This window comes from Dipodomys merriami, unplaced genomic scaffold (assembly GCF_024711535.1).
Source record: "Dipodomys merriami isolate MVZ:Mamm:240054 unplaced genomic scaffold, mDipMer1.0.p SCAF_161, whole genome shotgun sequence".
Lineage (NCBI taxonomy): Eukaryota > Metazoa > Chordata > Mammalia > Rodentia > Heteromyidae > Dipodomys > Dipodomys merriami.
The window spans coordinates 1,169,840-1,185,221 of NW_027202949.1; positions in this window are offsets into that span (position 1 = coordinate 1,169,840).

Here is a 15,382-nt window from a genome sequence, read left to right on the forward strand (position 1 = left end):
ATTTAACCTTACCCTAACACTCACCCTAACCCTAAACTTAACCTGAACCCTAACTCTCACGCTAACCCTAACCCTAACACTCACCCTAACCATAACCCTCACCCTCACCCTCACCTTCAGCCAAACACTAAGCCTAACCCAAACCTAACCCTAAACCTCACACGCACCCTAACCCTAACCCTAATCCTAATCCTAACACTAACCCTAAACCTCACCCTCACCCTCACCCTAAACTTAAGCCTAACCCTAACATTAATCCTAACCCTACCCGAACCCTAAACCTCATCCTCACCCTAAACCTCACACTAACCCTAACACTAATCCTGAATCTAACCCTCACCCTAACCCTCACCCTAGCCCTCACCCTAACCCTAACCCTCATCCTCACCCTGAACCTCACACTAACCCTAACACAAATCCTAAATTTAAACCTCACCCTCACTCTAACCCTAACCCTCACCCTAAACCTAACCCTCACCCTTACCATAAACCTCACCCTCAGCCTAACTCTCACCTTTACCATTACCATCACCCCCACCCTAACCCTCACCCTAACTTACCCCTCACCCTGTCCCTAACCCTACCCCTAAATCTCACCCTCAACCTAACCCTAAGTCTAACCCTAACCCTAACACTAAACCTCACCCTATACCTAACCCTAACACTCACCCTCAACCTCATGCTCAGCCTAACCCTAAGCCGAAGCTTAACACTTACCCTAAACTTCACCCTCACCCTAGCCCTCACCCTAACCCTAATCCTACCCCTAACCCTCATCCTAACCCTTACCCTAACCCTAACCATAAACATCACCCTAACCCTGATCCTCACCCTCACCCTCACCCTCAGCCTAATCCTAAGCCTAAGCCTAACCCTAACCATAACCCTCACACTCACCCTCACACTAACCCTAATCCTTACCCTAACCCTAAACCTCAACCTAAACCTAACCTTAACCTTAACACTAACACTAACGCTAACATTAACCCTCGAACTAACCCTTCAACTAACCCTAAATCTAACCCTAACCCTACCCTCAAACTCACCCTCAACCTCACCATAACTCTAAACCTAACCCTAACAATAACATTAATCCTATCCCTAAACTTAACCCTAACCCTAACCCTAATCCTATCACTCACCCTCACCCCAACCATAATCTTAACCCTAACACTCATCCTAACCCTAAACCAAACCCTAACCCTAAGCCTAAACTTTACACTAACACTAACCCTAATCCTCATCCTCACCCTAGCCCTCAACCTAACCCTAATCCTAATCCTAACCTTCAACCTAACCCTAAAATTAACCGAACCCTAACTCTCACCCTAAACCTATCCCTAACCCTCACCTCAACCCTAACCCTCACCCTCACCCTCACTCTCAGCCTAACCCTAAGCCTAAGCCTAAGTGTAACCCTAACCCTCACACTCACCCTAACCCTTACCCTAATCCTAATCCTAACCCTAAGCCTAACCTTCACCCTCACCTTCACCCTCACCCTGGCCCTAACCCTCACCCTAACCCTAACTCTAACACTAACCCTAAACCCAAACCTCAACCTCAGCCTCACCCTTACCCTAAATGTAAACCTGAACCACACCCTCACCCTAACCCTAACTCTTACCCTAACCCTAACACTAAACCTCACCCTAACCCTAAACCTAACCCTCACCCTCACAGTAACCATAACCCTATTGCTAACCCTAACAATAACCCTCACCCTCACTGTAACCCTAATCCTAACACTAACCCTCAAAAAAACCCTAACTCACACCCTCACCTTAACCCTAACCCTCATTCTAAACCTCACCCTAATCCTAACCCTAAGCCTAAACCTCATGCTAACCCTAACCCTAACCCTCACCCTAATCCTAAGCCTAACCCTAACCCTCAACCTAACCCTAACCCTCACCCTCACTGTAACACTAACCCTAACCCTCACCCTAACCCTAAACTTAACCCGAACCTTAACTCTCACAAAAACCCTACTCCAAACTCTCACCCTAACCCTAACCATCACCCTCACCCTCACCCTAAGCCTTACCCTAAACCTAACCCTAACCCTAAACCTAACCCTCACACTCACCCTAACACTTACCCTAATCCTAATCCTAACACTAAGCCTTACCCTCACCCTTATCCTAACCCTCAACTTAAGCCTAAACCTAATATTAATCCTAACCCTAAACCTAACCCTAAACCTCATTCTCACCCCAAACCTCACACTAACCCTAACACTAATCCTCAATCTAACCCTCACCCTCACCCTAATCCTAACCCTAACCCTCACCCTAAACCTAACCCTCACCCTTATCATAACCCTCACACTCAGCCCAAACCTCACCTTTACCATTACCGTCACCCCCACGCTAACCCTCACCCTAACCCTAAACTTCACCCTGACCCTAACCCTACCCCTATACCTCACCCTCAACCTAACCCTAATTCTAACCCTAACCCTAACACTAAATCTCACCCTATCCCTAACAATAACCCTCACCCTCAACCTCATGCTCAGCCTAACCCTAAGGCTAACCCTAAACCTAACCCTCACACTCACCCTAACCCTTACCATAATCCTAATTCTAACACTAAGCCTCACCCTCACCCTCACCCTAACTCTCACCATAAACCTAACTCTAACACTAAACCTAACCCTAAACCTCACCCTCACCGTAACCGTAACCCTAAACCTAACCCTAACAATAACCCTAACTCTAAACCTAAACCTCACCCAAACCACAACCCTCACCGTAACCCATACCCTAACCAAAACACTAAGCCTCACACTAACCCTAACCCTAACCTCACCCTAACCTTAACTCTAACCCTAACCCTAAAACTAAAAACTTCAACGTACCCATAACCCTAATCCTCACCAGCAACCTCACTATAATCTTAACCCTAACAATAACCCTAACCCTAACCCTTATCCTAACCCTGAAACTCACCCAAACCCTAAACCTAATCCTAACCCTCACGCTCACCCTAAACCTCACCATTACTGTAACCCTAACCCTTATCCTAACACAAACCCTAACAACAACCCTCACCGTAACGCACACCATAACCCAAACATTAACCCTCACACTAACCCTAAACCTAACCTCACCCTAAACCTAAATCTAACCCGAACCCTAACACTAAAAACCTAAACCTAACCTTAACCCTAACCCTCACTCTCACCCTCAACGTAACCGTAACCCTAAAAATAACCCTAACCCTAACCCTAATCCTAACACTCAACCTCACCCTATCCCTAAACCTAACCCTAACCCTCACCCTAAGCCTAACCCTCACCATTACCGTAAACCTTCCCCTCATCCTAACCCTCACTCTAACTCTAACCCTAACCCTAAACCTCACCCTAACACTAATCCTAACCCTCACCCCAACCCTAACCCTAACCCTAACTCTCAACCTAACTCTAAACCTCACACTCAACGTAAACCTAACCCTAACCCTCATCCTAAACCTAAACTTAACCTGAACCCTAACTCTCACCCTAACCCTAACCCTCACCCTTACCCTCAGTGTAACCCTAAGCCTAACCCTAACCCTCTTTCACTCACACTCACCCTAACCCTTACCCTAATCCTAATCCTAACTCTAACTCTAACCCTCACCCTCAGCCTCACCTTAATCCTAACTCTAACCCTAAACCTCAACGTCAACCTAACCCTACCCCTAACCATAAACCTCACCCTAACCTAACCCTAAACCTCACCCTCACCCTAGCAATCACCCTAACCCTAATCCTAACACTAACCCTCATCCTAACCCCTACATAACCTTAACCCTGACACTCACCCTATCCCTAAACCTCACCCTCACCCTTAGACTAACCCTAAGCCTAACCGTAAGCCTAACCCTAAACCTCACACTCATCCACACCGTCACCCTCACCATAAATCTAACACTAACCCTAACCCTAACCATAAACCTCACCCTTACCCTAACCCTAAGCCTAACCTGAAACCTAACCCTCATCCTTACCCTAACCCTAACACTAAACCTAACCCTAACCCTCACCCTAAAACTCCCCCTAACCCTAACCCAAACCATCACCCTAACCCTAATCCTAACCCCCACCATCACCCTCAGTCGAACCATTAGCCTAAGCCTAACCCTCAGCCTAACCCTCACCCTAAACCTCACCCTAACCCTAATAGTAAACCTAACCCTAACCCTAAACCTCAACCTAACCCTCACCTCACCCTAACCCTAACACTAATCCTCATTCTATCCCTAACCGTAACCATAAACCTAACCTCACCCTAACCTTCCGCGTAACTCTAACTCTAAACCTAAATATCACCGTCAACCTAACCCTAACCTAAACCCGAAACCTAAACCTCACCCTAACCCTAACATCACCCTCACCCTCAACCTCACCGTAACTCTAACCCTAAACCTAACAATAACACTAACCCTAACCCTAACCGTAACTCTAACCATAACCCTCACCCTCAGCCTTACCCTCACTGCCAACTTAACCCGAACCATAACACTAACAATAACCCTAAACCTAAGCCTAACCTAACCCTAATTCTAATCCTAACTACCACACTCACCCTCAGCCTAACACTAAGTATAAACCTAACCCTAAACCTAAACCTAATCCTCAGCCTCAGCCTCACCCTAACCCAAACCCTACACCTAATCCTCACCCTAATTCTAAGCCTAACCCTAACCCTAAACCTAACCCTCACACTCACCCTCAAACTAACACTAATCCTAAACCTAACCCTATCCCTAACCCTAACCCTCACCCTAACCCTCACCCTAGCGCTCACCCTATCCCTAACCCTAACCCTCAGCCTCAACCTAGCCCTCAACCTAAACCTAACCCTCACCCTCACCGTAACCCTTACCCTAACCCTCATCCTAACCCTACACTTAACCTGTACCCTAACTCGCACACTAACCCTAACCCTAGCGGTCACCCTAACCGTAACCCTCAACCTTACCGTTACCCTCAACCTCAGCCTAACCCTCACGTTTACCCTTACCTTCACCCCTACCCTAACCCTCACCATACCCTCACACTCACCATAACCCTCACCCTCAAACTAACTCTACCCTAAACCTCACCCTCACCCTAACCATAACTCTAACCATAACCCTAACACTAAAACTCACCCTGACCATAACCCTACCCCTCAAACTAAACATAACCCTCACCCTCACGCAAACCTTCAGCCTGAACCTAAGGCTACCTTTACCCTAACAATAACCCTCACACTCACCCTAACCCTAACCCTAATCCTAATCCTAACCCTAACCCTAACCCTCACCCTCCCGCTCAGCCTCACTCTAACCCTAATTCTAACCCTAATCCTCACACTCACCCTAACCCTAATACTGAAACTCACCCTCACCGTAACCGAAACCCTAAACCTAACTCTAACCTTAGGCCTAACCCTAACCCTAACTCTTCACCTAACTCTCACCCAAACCCTAACCCTAACATTAACCCTAACCCTAAACTTCATCCTAACCCCAAACCTAAACCTCACCCTCACCCTATCGGAAACCAAAAGCCTAAACCTAACCCTAACAATAACCCTAACACTAATCCTAACCCTCACCCTAATCCAAACACTCACCCTAACCCAAACCCTAACCCTAAAACTTACCCTCACCCTAACACTAACCCTAACCCTAACACTAACCCTCACAGTAAACCTAACCAAAACCATAACCCTAAACCTCAAACTAACCCTCAGCTTCACGCTAACTCTAACACTAACCCTATCACTAACCCTCATCCTAACCCTCCCCATAACCCTATTTCTAACCCTAAACCTCACCTTCACCCTAACCCTAACTCTAAACCTCAGCCTAAACCTCACCCTAACCGTAACCCTCACCCCAACCCTAAATCTCACCGTAAATCTAACCCTAACCCTAAAAATAACACTAACCCTAACCATAACCATAACCATTACCCTCAACTTCAACCTCACCCTCAGTGCAAACTTAACCCTAAACATAATACTAACAATAACCCTAATACTAAACCTAACCCTAATCCTCAACCCCACCCTAGCCCTCACCCTAACCCTAAACCTAACCCTAATCCTCAGCCTCACCCTCACCCTAACCAAAACCCTAACCCTAACCCTCACTCTAACCCTAAGCCTAACCCTAACCATGACTCTCACACTGACCCACAACCGAACCCTAATTCTAAACCTAACCTTATCCCTAAACCTAACCCTCACCCTAACCCTCACCCTAGTCCTCACCCTAACACTAATCCTAAACCTAAACCTCATCATAACCCTCACCCTAACCCTAACCCTAACCCTCACCCTAACCCTAACCCTAACCCTCACCCTCATGCGTGGCCTAAACCTAAGCCTAAGCCTAACTCTAACCTAAACCCTCACCCTAACCCTAACCCTAACAATAACACTAACCCTAACTATATCCCTAAACCTCACTCTCACACTAACCCTAACTCTAACCCTTACTCTAAACCTAAACTTCATCCTAATCCTAAAACAAACCCTCACCCTCACCCTCACCCTCACAGTAACGGTAACCCTAAGCCTAACATTAACAATAACCCTAACCCTAACCCTACCCCTCAACCTAACCATAACCCTCAACCTAATCCTAAACCTCACCCTCACCCTAAACCTTACTCTAATCCTCACCCTAACCCTAAACTTAACCCGAACCCTAACTCTCACCTTAACCCTAACCCTAACACTCACCCTAACCCTAACCCTCAACCTTACCGTAACCATCACCTTCAGCCTAACCCTCACGTTTACCCTTACCTTCACCCCTACCCTAACTCTAACCCTAACCCGAACACTCAAACTAACTCACAGCCTAAAACTATCTCTACCTCTAAATCTCACCCTCAAACTAACCATAACTCTTACCCTAACCCTAACACTAAACCTCACCCTAACCCTAACCCTAACCCTCAAACTAACCCTAACCCTCATCCTCACCCAAACCCTCAGCCTAAACATAAGGCTAACCCTAACCCTAACCATAACCCTCACACCCAATCTAAACCTAACCCTAAACCTCATCATAACCCGAACCCTAAACCTCAGCCTCACCCTCACCCTCAGCCTCACCCTAACCCTGATTCTAACCCTAAACCTCACCCTCACCCTAACCCTAATCCTAACCATCACACTCACTGTAACAGAAACCCTAAACTTAACCCTAACCTTAACCTAACCCTAATCCTCCACCTCTCACCCTAACCCTAACCCTAACACTAACCCTAACCCTAAACCTCACCCAAACCTGCACCCTAACCCTAAATCCAACCGTAAACCTCACCCTCATCCTAACCCTCACTCTAACCCTAACACAAAACCTAAACCTCACCCTCACCCTCACCATAACCAAAACCTTAAACCTAACCCTAATAATAACCCTAACCCTAATCCTATCCCTCACCCAAACCATAATCCTCACCCTAACCAAATCCCTCACCCTAAAACTAACCTCAACCTAACACTAACCCTAACCCTAACACTAACCCTCACACTAACCCTAACCCTAACTATAACCCTAAACCTCAACCTAACCCTCACCCTCACCCTAACCCGAACACTAACCCTATGCCTAACCCTCACCCTAACCCTCCCCCTAACCCTATATCTAAACCTAAACCTCACCCTCACACTAAACCTAACCTAACCCGATACCCCAACCTAACCTTAACCCTAACCCTCACCTGCAACCTCACCCTCACGGTAACTCTAACCCTAATCCTAACAATAACATTAACCTTACCCAAACCATCACCCAAACCCTAATCCTCACCCCCACCCTCACACTCAGCCTAAACCTAAGCCTAAGCCTAACCCTCACCCTAACCTTCACACTCACCCTCACCCTAACCCTAATACTAAACCTAACCCTATCCCTAAACCTCAACCTATACCTCACCCTCCCCTTAACACTAAAACTAACCCTAACCATAAACCTCACACTGACCCTCCCCCTAACACTAAATTTAACCCTAAACCTCACCCTCACCCTAACCCTAAACCTAAGCCTAACCCTAAACTTAACCCTAACACACACACTCACCCGCATGCTAACACTAATCCTAACCCTCAGGCTAACACTAACCCTAAACCTCGCCCTAACTCTCACCCTAACCCTAACACTAACACTAACCCTAACCCTCACCCTCAACCTAACCCTTACCCTAACCCTAACTCTAACCCTAAACCAAACCCTCACCCTAAACCTCACCCTAACCCTAAACCTAAACCTCACCCTCACCCTAAACATAACAATCACCCTAACCCAAAACCTCACCCTACGTCTTAATGTCACTGTTACACTAACACTAACGATAACACTAACCCTCACACTAACACTAACCCTAAATCTAACCCTAAACCTAAACCTCACCTGAACCCTAATCCTAACCCTAACGGTAAACCCCACACTAACCCTAAACCTAACCTTCACCCGCATCCTCACCCTCACCGTAAATCTAACTCTAACCCTAACAATAATAATAACCCTAACCCTAACCGTAACCCTAACCATAACCATAAACATAACGCTCACCCACAGCCTCACCCTCACCCAAACTTAACCCTAACCAAAACACTAACAATAACCCTAACCCTAAGCCTAACCCTAACCCTAACACTAATCATCACACCCACCCTCAACCTCAGCCTAACCCTAAGTCTAACCCTAACCCTAATCCTAATGCTAACCCTCAATGTAAGCCTAGCCCTCAGCCTTACCCAAATCCTAACCCTAAACCTTATCCTAAACCTCAAACTACCCCTATCCCTAACCCTAAACCTCACCCTAACCCGAACCCTAACCCACACCCTCAATCTCACCTTCAGCCTAACCCTAATCCTAACACTAAACCTAAGCTAACAAACACACTCATCCACACCGTAAACATAATCCTATCCCTCACCCTAACCCTAACCCTAAACCTCCCCCTAACTCTCACTCTAACCCTAACCCTAACACTAACCCTAACCCTAAACCTCAACCTAACCCTCACCCTAACCCTAACTCTAACCCTAAAACTCATCCTCACCCTAAACCTCACCCTAACAATAACCCTCACCGTCACCCACACCCTCAGCCTCACCCTCACCGCAAACTTAACAGTAACCATAACAATAACAATAACCCTAACCCTAAGCCTAACCCTAACCCTAACTCTTATTCTCACACCCACCCTCACCCTCAGCATAACCCTAAGTCTAACCCTAACCCTAACCCTAATCCTAACCCATAATGTGACCCTAACCCTAACCCTAACACTAACCCTAAACCTAACCCTAACTCTCAACCGAACCCTAACCCTAAAGCTAACCCTAACCCTCACCCTAACCCTAAACATAACCGAACAGTAATTCTCACCCAAACCCTAACTTTAACCCTCATCCTAACTCTCACCCTAACACTAAACGTAAACCTCACCCTCACCCTCACCCTAACCCTAACCCGAAACCTAACCCTCAACCTAACCCTAAACCTGACCCTCACCCTAAACCTTACCCTAACCCTCAACCTAACCCTAAACTTAACCCGAACCTTAACTCTCACACTTACCCTAAACCTCACCCTCAACCTAACCATAAACCTAAACCTCACAATGAGCCTAGCCCTCACCCAACCCTAGCCCTAACCCTAACCCTCTTCCTAACCCTCCCCCTAACCCTACCCTAACCCTCACCCTAACGCTAACCCTCACCGTCAACCTCACCCTCAGCGTAACCCTAAGCCTAACCCTAAACCTGACAATAACACACACATTAACCCTCACTCTAACCCTAATCCTAACAATAACCCTCACACTCACCCTAACCCTAACCCTAACCCTAACCCTTACCCTCAACCTCAGCCTAACCCTAAGCCTATCCCTAACCCTAAACCTAACCTTCACACTCACCCCAAACCTAACCCTAATCCTACTCGTAACCCTAACTCTAACCATCACCCTCAACATAACCCTCATTTAAGCCTAACCCTAACATTAATCCTAAACCTAACCCTCACCCTCAGACTCACCCTAAACCTAACTGTAACACTAAACCTCAACCTGAACCTAACCCTAACCATAACCCTATCCCTAAACCTCATCCTAGCCCTAAATCTAACCCTCACCCACACCATAACTGAAACCCTAACCCTAATGCTAACAATAATCCTAACCCTAACCCTAACCCTCACCCTAACCCTAACACTCACCCTAACCCTAACTCTCACCCTAACATTTACCATCACCCTAACACTAACCCTAACCCTAACACTAATCCTCACACTAACCCTAACAATCATCCTAACTAACCCTAAACCTCAACCTAACACTAACCCTAAACCTCACCTTCTCCCTAGCCCTCACCCTAACCCTAACCCTCATCCTCACCCTAAACTTCACAATAACCCTAACACTAATCCTCAATCTAAACCTCACCCTCAGCTGAACCTTCACCCTAACCCTCACCCTAACCCTAACCCTCACCCTTACTGTAACCCTCACCCTCAGCCTAACCCTCACCTATATCCTTACTGTCAACGCCACCCTAACCTTCACTCTAACGCTAACCCTCACCCTAACCCTAACTCTACCACTAAACCTCATCCTCACCCTAACCCTAACTCTAACCCTAATCCTAACACTAACCTTTACCATAACCCTAACTCTAACAATCACCCTAACCCTAATCCTCACCCCCACCCTAAACCTCAGCCTAACCCTAAGCCTAATCCTAACCGTAACCCTAAACCTCACACTCACCCTCACCCTAACCGAAATCCTAAACCTAAACCTAACCTTAACCCTAAACCTCAACCTAACCCTCACCCTAAACTTAACCCTAACACTAACCCTAACCCTAACCCTCGAACCAACCCTCCAACTGAACCTAAATCTAAACATAAACCTCACCCTCACCCTAACCCTCACCCTCACCATAATTCTAACCCTAACACTAACAATAACACTAATCCTAACCATAAACCTAAACCTAACCCTAACCCTAACCCTAATGCTAACACTCAACCTCACCCTAACCCTAATCCTAACCCTAAACCTCACCCTAACCCTAACCCTCACCCTCACCGTAACCCTAACCCTCATCCTAACCCTCACCCTAACCGCAACCCTAACCCTAAACCTTACCCTAAAACAATCCCTAATACACACGCTCACCCTAGCTCTCACCCTAACCCTAATCGCAACCCTAATCCTCACCCTAACCCTCACTTGAACCCTAACACTAACCCTCATTCTTACCCTAACCCTAACCCTAAACCTAACCCTAAAACTGACGCTTTCCCTAACCCTAACCCTCACCTTCACCCTAAACTTAACCGAACCCTAACTCTCACCCTAACCCTAACAATCACACTCACCCTCACCCTCATCATAACCGTAATACTCACCCTAACCATAACACTCACAATGATCCCCAACCTAACAATAACCCTATCCCTAAACACCACCCTAACCCTACCCCTAACCCTCACCCTCACCCTCAGCCTCAACTTAAACCTAAGCCTAAACCTAACCCTAACCCTAACCCTCAACTTACCCTAACCCTTACTCTAATCCTAGTCCTAACCCTAAAGCTAATCCTCACCCTCACCCTAACCTTCACCCTAACCCTAACCCTCACCCTAACCCTAATCCTAAACTTCATCCTAACCCTCACCCTAACACCAAGCCTAACCCTCACCCTCACTATCACCCTAACCCTAATCCTAACCGTAACCCTCATCCTAACCCTCCCCCTAACCCTTACCCTAATCCTTACCCTAACCCTAGCCCTTACCTTCAACCTCATCCTTAGCCTAACCCTTAACCTAAACCTAAACCTAACCTAACACACTCACTCACCCTCACCTTAACCCTTACCATAATCCTAATCCTAACCCTAACCCTAAGCCTCACACTCTGCCTCAGCTTAACCCTAATTCTAACCCTATACCTCACACTCACCCTAACCCTAACCCTAAACCTAACCCTAAACCTAACACTAACCCTAAAACTAAACCTCAACCTCTTCCTAGCCCTCACTCTAACAATAATCCTAACCCTAACCCTCATCCTAACACTCCCCATAACCCTAAACCTAACCCTCACCCTAACCCTAACCGTCACCCTCACACTCATCCTCAGCCTAACCCTAAACCTAACCCTAAACGTAACCCTAACCCTCACACTCACCCTAACCCTAACCCTATTCGTAATCCTAACCCTAACCCTAACCCTCACCCTAACCCTAAACCTCACCCTTAACCGCAGCCTAAACCTAAGCCTATCCCTAACCCTAAACCTACCCCTCAAACTCACCCAAACCCTAAACCTAATCCTACTCCTAACCCTAACTCTAACCCTCACCCTCAACCTAACCCTCACCTTAAGCCTAACCCTAACATTAATCCTAAACCTAACTCTCACCCTCAGCCTCATCCTAACCCTAACTCTAACACTAAGCCTCACCCTGACGCCAACCCTAACCCTAACCTTATAACTAAACCTCATCGTAGTCCTAAACCTAAGCCTCACCCTCACCCTCACCATAACCGTAACACTAACCCTAATGCTAAAAACCATCCTAATCCTCACCCTAACCATAACACTCACCTTAACCCTAACTCTCACCCTAACACTTACCTTCAACCTAACACTAACTCTAACCCTAACACTGACCCTCACACTAACCCTAACCATCACCATAAACCTAAATCTCACCCTAACACTAACATTAAACCTCACCCTCTTCCTAGCCCTCACCCTAACCCTAACCCTCATCCACACCCTCAACCTCACACTAACCCTAACACTAATCCTCAATCTAACCCTCACCCTCACCCTAAAGCTAACACTAACCCTCACCCTAACCCTAACCATAAACCTTACCGTAACCATCACCCTCGGCCTAACCCTCAATTTTACCCTTACCTTCAACCCTAAGCTAACCCGCAACCTAAACCTAACTGTACCCAAAACCTCATCCTCACCGTGACCGTAACTCTAACCCTAACCCTAACACTGAACCTCACCCTAACCCTCACCCTAACCTTAAACCTCACCTTCACACTCACCCTAGCCCTTACTCTAACTCTAATCCTAACCCTAACCCTAATCCTAAACCTCCTGCTAACCCTAACTGTCAACCTCAACGTCACTCTCAGATTCACCGTAAGCCTAACCCTAAACCTAAACCTAACACACACACTCACCCTCACTCTAACCCAAATCCTATCCCTAAAACTAACCCTAACCCTCCCCCTAACTCTCACTCTAACCCTAAACCTAAAACTAACCCTTACCCTAACTCTCAACCTAAACCTCACCCTAACCCTAACTCTAAACCAAAACCTCAACCTCACCCTAACCCTAACTCTAACACTAACACAAACCCTAAACGTCACCCTAACACTAAGCCTAACCCTAACCAACACCCTCAACCTCAGGCTAATCCTAAGCCTAAACCAAACCCTCACACACACCCTAACCCTAACCCTAAACCTAACCCTAACCCTACCCCTCACCCTCAACCGCAGCCTAACCCTAAGCCTATCCATAATCCTAACCCTAACCCTCACACTCACCCTAAAACAAAACCTAATCCTACTCCTAACCTTAACCCTAAATCTCACCCTCAACCTAACCCTCACCTTAAGCCTAACCCTAACATTAATCCTAACCCTAAACCTCACCCTCAGCCTCACCCTAACCCTAACTCTAACACTAAACCTCACCCTAACCCTAACCGTAACCCTAACCGTAAACCTCATCCTAGCCCTAACCCTAACCCTCACCCTCACCCTCACCATAACATTAACCCTAACCCTAAAGCTAACAATAATCCTAACCCTAATCCTAAGCCTCACCCTAACCATAAGCCTCGACCTAACCCTAACCCTCACCCTAAAAATTACCCTCACCCTAACACTAACCCTAACCCTAACACTAAACCTCATACTAACCCTAAACATCACCCTAAACATAAACCTCACCCTAACACTAACACTAAACCTCACCCTCTCTCTAGACTGCGCCCTAACCCTGACCCTCATCCTCACCCTAAAATTCACACTAACCCTAACCCTAAACCTCAACATAACCCTGAAACTAACCAGTAACCCTAACCCTCATCCTCACCCTAAAATTCACACTTACCCTAATCTTAACCCTAGACCTAACCCTGCAACTAAACGTAAATCTAACCATAAAACTCACCCTCACCCTAACACTAACCCTAACCCTAAACCTAACCCTAACTCTAACCCTAATCCTCACCCTCACCATCAATCTCAACATAACTCTAACCCTAACCCAAACAAAAACTGTAATCCGAACTCTAAATCTAACCCTAACCCTAACCCTAACGCTAATGCTAACACTCAACCTCACCCAAACCCTAATCCAAACCCTAAACCTCACCCTAACCCTAACCCTCATCCTCACCGTAACCCTAACGCTCATCCTAACCCTCACCCTAACCCTAAACCTAACCCTAAACGTTACCGTATCACTAACCCTAATCCTCACCTTCACCCTAGCCCTCACCCTAACCCCAATCGTAAAGCTAATCATCATCCTAACCCTAACCCTAACTCTAAGCCTAACCCTAACACTAACCCCAACCCTCAATTTAACCCTAACCCTAATCCTAACACTAACACTAACCCTAAACCTAACCCTAAACCAAACCCTAATCCTCAGAATCACCCTCACCCTAACCCAAACCCAAACCCTCATCCTAACTCTAAGCCTAAACCTAACCCTAATCCTCAGCCTCACCCTCACCCTAACCCAAACCCTAACCCTCATCCTAACTCTAATCCTAACCCTAACCCTAATCCTAACCCTCACACTCACCCTCACCCTAACTCTAATCCTAAACCTTACCCTATCCCTACCCTAACCCTCACTCTAACCCTCAGCCTAGCCCTCACCCTTACACTTATCCTAACTGTAAACCTCATCCTAACATTCAACCTAACCCTAAACCTAACCCTAACCCTCACCCAAACACGAACCTTAACACTCAACATCATGCTCGGCATAAGCCTAAGCCTAAGCCTAAGCCTAACCTTAATCCCAATCCTCACCCTAACCCTAACTGTAACCCTAAACCTCACCCTCACCCTAAACCTCACACTAACACTAACCGTAACCCTCACCCGCACCCGCACCATAACCGTAACCTTAAACCGAACACTAACAATAACCCTAACCCTAATCCTAACGTTCACCCTAACCATAAACGTCACCCTGACCCAAACCCTCACCCTAAGACTTACGCTCACCATAAAACTAACCCTAACACTGACACTAACCTCACACTAACACTAACCCTAAATCTAACCCTAAACCTCAACCTCACCCTAA